Below are 8,867 nucleotides of genomic sequence, written 5' to 3'. Positions count from 1 at the left end.
CCGCTCCGCGTGCAGTCGAAATGTCTCATGACAGTCGAATGGTTTAAATATTCGTCATACCAGTCAGCAGTCGGGAGCACTTAAAATAATTTTATTTTAAATATATATTTCAAATGTATATATATATATATATATATATATATATATATATATACGTATGTAATATGGGATGAGGGGTACAGCGGAAAGCGGAGGCGATTCGAAAATCGGCAGAAAGTTACTTACACTTTACGTATGTTCACTTTGTACACTTTGTACTGGTAACTTTAATCAGTTACTTTTCGTGGTAATATATTAACAATTTAACTCGTGATTGTACTGCGATTGTTTTAAATATACGTCATATCGGTCAGCAGTCGGTAGTATTTAAAATAACAATTTTATTTAATATGTATTTAAATGATGATTGCACGGTTTATCGGTGAGCCAGGCGAGGGGGGGGACGTGCGACTCGCATTCGCCCTTCCACTTGATGTGTTGTTTTGATAACAATTCCCAAGGCTGCTTTCACTAACCGTCTATTATTGACACGTCAGTTTTATAACAACATATTAATTTTTTTTCGTTAACGCGATTGCATATTATAAAACATAATTATTAAAAAATGTAAAACAGTTACTTTTCGTAGTAATTATAAATCAAAATTACTAAATAAATGTAAAACAGTTACTTTTCCTGGTAATATATTATGCGCGGTGCGGTGTTGTGAGAGGGACAGCGAAAGCTAGACGAAAACGATTCGAAAATCAACCAAAAGTTACACTGTCCCCCTCACCGCGTGCAGTCGAAATGTCTCATGACAATCGAATGGTTTAAATATCACAGCAGTAAGCAGTCGGGAATACTTAAAATAATTTTATTTGAAACATGTATTTCAAATATATATATATATTGTGACGTGACACTTTGTGTCCGTCACTCGCGAGTGCATTAGCACGGAGATCCTGTGTCCTCTAAACTCGAAGGGCGAGGACACAAGCGAGCGTGCCAAATTTATACTTTTTTTGTTTCGTTTTGTATATTCTTTTATATAAAATATTTAGTAATTTCCGATTTTTAAAGAACGATTATTAGTCACATTAGAGCGTGAGCGGTGGTTATCTTGGATTCGTGTAATGTTGCCGCCTCACTCACGGAAGGAAGAAAGAAGACGTCGTGGAGGAAGCAAGAAACCACCAAAGAAGATCCCGATTGTGTCCTCAAGGAGCGCGGTACACGCAGGTCGTATTGTTTTGTAACCTCTGATAATTTCGATATTATTTGGTGATTGTCGCACCTTTATTGCAGACGTCTCGGAGAGAGACGTGATAAGGGACCGTCTCAGCACGGCCCGAACATCGGCAGCCGCCTCCACTTCTGAGGAGAGCGATAGAAGACCGCTGATCAAGACGGAAAGCCTCGGCCAGCTAATTTGGAAAAGCGCGCCAGAGACTCAAAGGATACGCGACCCGCAGGACTCGCTGTGATTAGTCGCGGGGTTGCGCGACAGCAACAAGCCAATTAGAATAAAGAGCGGCCCGATAGGAGAGGGGCCTAGCGGCCTGCGTGGATCCGCGAATGCTCCCGATTATCACTTGCGCGGTGATCGAGTTCATGTAAAGAGGACACGGGATCTCCGGAGCTTTTGGGAACTGAGAATGCTGTCTACCGTTGCCGAGAAATTAAGAGGCGGAGGTTTTCCTCTGAAGGATCAACGAGGGATCGTTACGTGGTGAGGCGAGCGTTATCTTATAATTTGTGTAAAACCACCGATCGCGGTATGTGAACTGCGTCTCGAGTGGATCGCGCGTTACTCGGTATTTCGTGTTAGAGTTCCCGATGTCGTATTCACCGCCTCAAGGCGTTTTAAAGTAATCATTGCCGTAGGCGCGTGCCATTCGCTCGGACGCTGAGATTATTGAGAAGTATAATTATTGTTGTTGCTCGCCCTCGTTGCCGCCAAGTCACTTATGTAATTGTTAATTGTTGAGAATTCTTTAAAGCCGAGACTGGCGTTATTGCGCATTAGAGAACCGTTGCCGTCTAATGTAAAATCGTATGTTCTAATCATTTACGAAGTAATTATTGTTAACATAATAAGATCTAGATTTGGTCGTATATTTCTACTCGGCGAAGTATTGCCGAATTTCCTTTCGGTAGGCGACGGCCAGTTAATAGTCGATTTATTGTTATTGCGCCGCATATCAGAGCGCGGAAGGTCATCGCTGTAACGTACTTTCTTCCGAACACTTTTTTTGTACAGTCTCTATTAAATATATCGATTTCTCTTTATTGTTATTATTAATTCTGGTGCATTTATTTCAGCCTCTCAATCGTTCTCCGACAATTTCCCCGCTAACCGCGAACCACTCCCCTCTGCCAATTCCGTTGGCTGAGCTAGTTGTTTAGTTCCGTCGCGAGAATCCGTGTAATCTTTAATTTCTTGTCCGAGCAATCTATCTAACGATTTTTGCGAAGAGTGCCTGGCGCCCAACGAATTTTTGATAGCGATTAAGATCTTTGCTGAGTAAAGTAATTTGTCAACTACTGTAAATTCTCGAATCAAGAAAGAATTAATGAAGAACCGCACTATTGCTCCTTTAAGTATTTTGTATCCTAACTAAGAGCTTTCGCATAATTAGATTTCTTTTGGAGGACGCGACGAAGTTGTGCCGACACTCAAAAGTACGGTTACAATATATATATATATTTAATATGAGATGAGAGATGCAGCGGAAAGCGGATGCGATTCGAAAATCGGCCGAAGGTTACATACACTTTACGTATGTTCACTTTGTACTGGCAACTTTAATTATTAATCAGTTACTTTTCGTGGTAATATAAATATACGTCATATTGGTCAGCAGTCAGTAGAATTTAAAATAATAATTTTATTTAAAATAGAACGAATATACATGTTACGTCCGGCGCTCTTTTACGCCTTAATTTTCGCCCCTGAAGTTTCTATCTCTCTCGCGCCCATTGTTATCGCGCCGTACGTTTTCGCCTGCGTACCTGATTGACTCTAAGTAGCGCCGCACTTACGCGAGGGCACCACCTCCCGGGCGCCTCACGCCGATTAATTAATTGTTAAAATTCGCGGATTTATTGATGCTACGATACAATTAAGTACATGACGATTCTGGCTAGCGCATCTTGCGCAGAACTATACCGCACTATCTCTATTAAAATCACCCTTTTTACTCAAACCATTAATGCGATAAATAAGCGTAACAAGAATACGGGTTTACTGCGCATCGCGCGATACTCGCTGATCCGAGTTGACAGATAGGGCGAAAACCCAGTCAGAAAAACTAAAGTTCGGTATGCGGCCTTCTCATAGCGCCTCCACGCTTGTTGACGAAAATCCGACTCGATACAACGTTTTCTATAAATACGAAGTAAAATTATACAAAGTATCAAAGCGATGCGCCCACCGATAATTGAGATATTGAATATTCGCAAAAGTGATTTATTGTCCTTTTTTCGTGGAAATTTGGCATTTCCACACGCCGCGGCCACCAAGCTGGCCCTATATAATCGAGCGAAACAGAGCGCTCTCGTTCATTATTGTTCTATTTCTGATAGTACTACAAGGTTTATCACGAGCGAAATTATCGAGTCCTACTTATTGTAAATCATTGTACGGCAGATCAGTATTCGAGTATATATCTTAACGGCGTAAATCCATCGCGAGATACTCTCAAAAATTACATTGTTAAGAGCCGAGTGTCGTGAGAACGCGAGCGTAAGTGTATATATAACTAATTAATTGTATAATCAAGGTAGTGCGCGTTCCGCCGTGTTCCACAATTTTACGTTCTTGCAATTTTACGGTTGTATCGTGCGTAGCGCAAAATCGATTAACTATTCGAACTCATATCAAGCAATTATTTAATTTCTTACTTTTAAGTTTTTGTTCTTTCTTTCTCTTTTCACTCGGATAATTAATTCGCGGATTGGCGGTCTCTTTCTCTCGTTTATTTTCAATAAATCGTGTGTTGAATTAATAAAATTATACACATATTTAGTGAACAATGATGGACCATTGTCTTTGTTAATTCGTTCCTTTTATTTTATTTTATTTTATTTTGTGTGTATGTGCGAATGTGCGAATGTGGGTGCGTGATCGAGTGACTACGAATTCGTCCCCCAGTGAGTAGTATCCCCCTCAACGATTTGCAAGCAAGGGAACTGTGCGCCTCCCTACGTGGCAGCCTTTTCCTCGCCCCTTTTTTTTTTTTATCGTTGCTACTCACTGGCCTTCGCGATCGGAAACACGGTCGTTATACTCGCGCATTTATTCGCCGGAATTCGCGCAACGAATAGTGTCGCAGTTGTCTCACGTAATATTCGTGTGCACGTTTCGCGCAAGAAAAGGGAACGTTCATCGCGGTAGTTCTCCTCCAGTGAATAGTATTCCCCTCAACGATTTGCAAGCAAGGGAACTGTGCGCCTCTCTACGTGGCAGCCTTTTCCTCGCCCTCTTTTTTTTTTATCGTTGCTACTCACTGGCCGTCGCGATCGGAATCTCGGTCGCTATACTCGCGCATTCAGTCGTCGGAATTCTGTTCGACAAATAGTGTCACGATTATCTCGCGTAATATTCGTGCACGCGTCGCGCATCATAAGTAACGTTCGTCGCGGTACCTCTCCCCCAGTGAGTAGTATTCCCCTCAACGATTTGCAAGCAAGGGAACTGTGCGCCTTTCTACGTGGCAGCCTTTTCCTCGCCCCCCCTTTTTTTTTATCGTTGCTACTCACTGGCAGTCGCGATCAGAACTCAGTCGTTATATTCGAGCGTTCATTCCCGAAACATTATTTAATCTAGCACTTTTTTTTATTGACTCCCTCCTAAGTCCACGTGCCCCCCTCCCTTAGCCATATAAATCGTAGATATAAGCGCATTTATACCTTCACTCGTTTTCTTCCTTAACTGCAATGGCGAATGATTATCCGACAGGTTATGGGCCGCACCCGAAGAGGGTGCAGAGCGGGGTGGCAGGCCCAGAAGAGGAGACTGTGGAGCCGGTTCGCCGGATCCGGCGAATTCGACGGGTCCGTGTTCCCGATGGAGCCGGGGCCTTCGCGTCCGACCGTAGAGGCGGTCGTCAGGGCTCTTCCTCCTCCGCCTTCGCGTCCCCGGGTCTCGGACCCCTCTGCCGTGGCGAGGCGCCCGAAGCCTCCCGACGCGGATTTGGCCGCCCCGGTTAGGGTTCCCACGCGTCCGTTGCCGGTGGCCCGCCAAGCCCCGACCGCGGTACGTAGGCTGGCGCTTCCACCTGCGCCATCGATCCGAGCGAGCCCGCGAATCGTTTCGGTCGAGGTAATACCGCGAACCTCGCGGTATATCAAGTTGCGAGTTATCATCGGCGATCGGGTTGTTCCGGCCCTCGCTCGGGTCACCACCCTGACACGGGCCGCGTAAGCCCCTTCAGGGCGAAAGAAGGGAATTGTTCCTTCCGAGCAACATCTTCCTTTTTCTCTCTTCCTCTCTTACTCTCTCTCTTTTTTTCTTCTCTCTCTCTCTCTCTTCTTTCTTTCTTCCCTGTTATTCCTCTGCCATCCTTCAACTTGAAATGATGAATCTCGATGACATCTGAGGGCATTGATAGTCCCTTCAGGGCGGTTGTTGAACATATACTAGTATACATATATTAATGTAATTGCCGCCTCTATCATCACCACGATTAATGAGCTCGATTTTCTCTAGATTCAACGTCATCGCAAGGACCGACCTCCCTTTTCGCTCTTCTAGCTACTTGTTTTGCCCCTCTGGTTATAAATAGATGTAAATAATTATTTTTATATATTTCAATTAGTAGATATATACATATATATATATATATATATTTTCGTTCTATATACGGCTAAATTGCTGGACTATGCCCAATGAGGGCTACTCATCGAGGCGAGAGACGATCGGTGCTTCCGCTCGGCCCACTATCGCTCTTCGCGCTCTGATCGTTCCTCTCCCTTCCCCATAATCCCCTTAACTCTTGTACTTTTGGATATCTTCCCGCTCGTTATCCAACTCCGATCCCTCGCACCGCGTTCGGGACGTCGCGAATAGTTAAGCGCACGAAAACCCGGACGTAACAATACATATTAAATTTTATTTAATATGTATTTAAATGAAGACTGCACGGTTTATTGTCGGTGAGCCTGGTGAGGGGGTGACGTGCGACTCGCGTCCGCCCTTGCACATCAAAACAATCCCCAAGGCTGCTTTCACTAACCGTCTATTATAATATTAACGCGTCAACTTTAATAATACAACATATTTATTTTTTATTCATTAACGTAATCGCATACATATATAAAACAAAATTATTAAATAAATGTAAAGCAGTTGCTTTTCGTAGTAATATATTATGCGCAGTGCAGTGTTGTGAGGGGGACAGCGAAAGCTAGTCGTAAATGATTCGATATTCAAAGTTGCACTGTCCCCTTCACCACACCGCTCCGCGTGCAGTCAAAATGCTCCATGACAGTCGAATGACATTGTTCTGCGCGCGGAGCGGTGAGGTGAGGGGAACAGCGAAAGTTAGACGGAGGCGATTCGAAAATCAGCCGAAAGTTGCATTTTCCCCCTCACCGCTCCGTGTGCCGTCGAAATGCCCCATTACAGTCGAATGTCATTGTTTTGCATGCGGAGCGGTGAGGTGAGGGTGACAGCAAAAACTAGACGCAAATGATTCGAAAATTAACCGAAAGTTGCACTGTCCCCCTCACCGCTCCACGTGTAGGCAAAATGCCTCATGACAGTCAAATGGTTTAAATATTCATCATACCAGGTTGCAGTCGGAAGTATTTAAAATTTAAAATATATATAAATAGGTATATATAAATATATGTAATAATATGAGATGAGGGGTACAGCGGAAAGCGGAGGCGATTCGAAAATCGGCAGAAAGTTACATACACTTTACGTATGCTCACTTTGTACTGGCAACTTTAATTAATAATCAGTTACTGTTCGTGGTAATATATTATTACAATTTAAATCGTGATAGTACTGCGATAGTTTCAAATATACGTCATATCGGTCAGCAGTCGGTAGTGTGTGTATTTAAAATATTAATTTTATTTAATATGTATTTATGACTGCTCGGTTTATCGGTGAACCGGGTGAGGGGCGAACGTGCGACTAGCGTCCGCTCTTCAACATCAAAACAATCCCAAGACTGCTTTCACTAACCGTCTAATATTAACTCATTGATTTTAGAATAACATATTTATTCTTTATTATTCGTTAACGCGATTGCATATTACAAACTAAAATTATTAAATAAATGTAAAACAGTTGCTTTTCGTAGTAATACATTATGCGCGGTGCGGTATTGTGAGGGGGACAGCGAAAACTAGACTTAAACGTTTCGAAGATCAACCGAAAGTTGCACTGTCCCCCTCACCTCACCGCTCCGCGTGCAGTCCAAATGCCCAATGACGATCGAATGGCATTGATCTGTACACGGTGCGGTGCGGTAAGGGGGACAGGGAAAGTTAGAAGTAAATAATTCGAAAATCAACCGAAGGTTGAACTGTCCCCCTCACCGCTCCGCATGCAGTCGAAATGTCTCGTGACAGTCGAATGGTTTAAATATCATACCAGTCAGCAGTCGGGAGTATTTAAAATAATTTTATTTAAAACATGTATTTCAAATATATATATATATATATATATGTACACATGGGTATACGAAGGACTAAATGTCTTCTTATGACTTCTCATTTTTTCTTTTCTTCTTCTTCTTTCTTGAACCTTCTCCGATACGTACAACTTCGGATGGCTGGGGATAGTAAGCATTTATGTATTTGTGTATACACATAATTTTACAAGTATTTCTGGAAAATAGATAGGATACATATATATACATATATGTATATACGTTCTTGTCTTCTTGCATTTAATTGAATCCGACCAAAAACAAAAGCTGCATAGTCATATCCAAACACGCATTTCTTCACGGAGTATCCCTACTGGTTGTACAAATATTGTATACTTCTTTTTATTTATACAAATAAGGATAAACAGTAATAACTTAAAAATTTATTCTATTATAAAGATCGTCAATATATGTAACGACATAACTAATATGAAGCTTATAATAGTCTAGCTTGGATCTTAGTTGCTTATATATAATTTCGCGTGAATTTATATAGGTACTGATATATGTAGTCTTTCTAAACTGCGCGCCGAACAATTGTCGATCTTGAAACGTAACTTTAATAAACTATCACAGTACTGTCACTATTGTCTAGGACACTTGCGTAAAGCAAGCAATCCGAGTTCTATTCCCGGCTGAGGTAATATTTTTAATAATAAAAAGAATTATTAATTTCTGATTTTAATATAGTTTAACGTCGATATAAGATGACAAAAGAGCATCAATTAATTATTAAATTGTAATCAATTTAATTTGTGATAATACTGTGGTGGTTTATTAGAGTTACGTTTCAAGATGATTGTTCGACCCGCTATGGCAAGCCGTTTTACTTTTTAATAGCATACAATTTAGTCTAATGTTTAACTTTATAAATATAATTGTCAAAAAAAAATTATAATTTTTAATAATGAATTAAAATTATGTCGTAACATAATAATATTTTTATGAATTAAAATTATGTCAAGGCTTAATAGAAATTTTCTAAATTTTTATTATATCGTAACATAATTTTAATTCATCGAATCAGGAGACGCGGTAGCGTCTCCGGCCATGTTCAAAAAAACTGTGAACGCTACAAGTCTCTTATCCCGAGCCACCAAAGTCCATTTTTGGGAGGTGCATAACTATTAAAATATAAAAAATTTTGAATCGAACGTCATATGTCCTGAAAGGCGGCATCGCCACGAGTAATTTGAGCCAAAAAAATTTTAAATCGGT

Source organism: Cyphomyrmex costatus, unplaced genomic scaffold (assembly GCF_001594065.2).
Source record: "Cyphomyrmex costatus isolate MS0001 unplaced genomic scaffold, Ccosl1.0 scaffold423, whole genome shotgun sequence".
In the NCBI taxonomy this organism is placed as follows: domain Eukaryota; kingdom Metazoa; phylum Arthropoda; class Insecta; order Hymenoptera; family Formicidae; genus Cyphomyrmex; species Cyphomyrmex costatus.
This window is presented reverse-complemented; position numbering follows the sequence as displayed.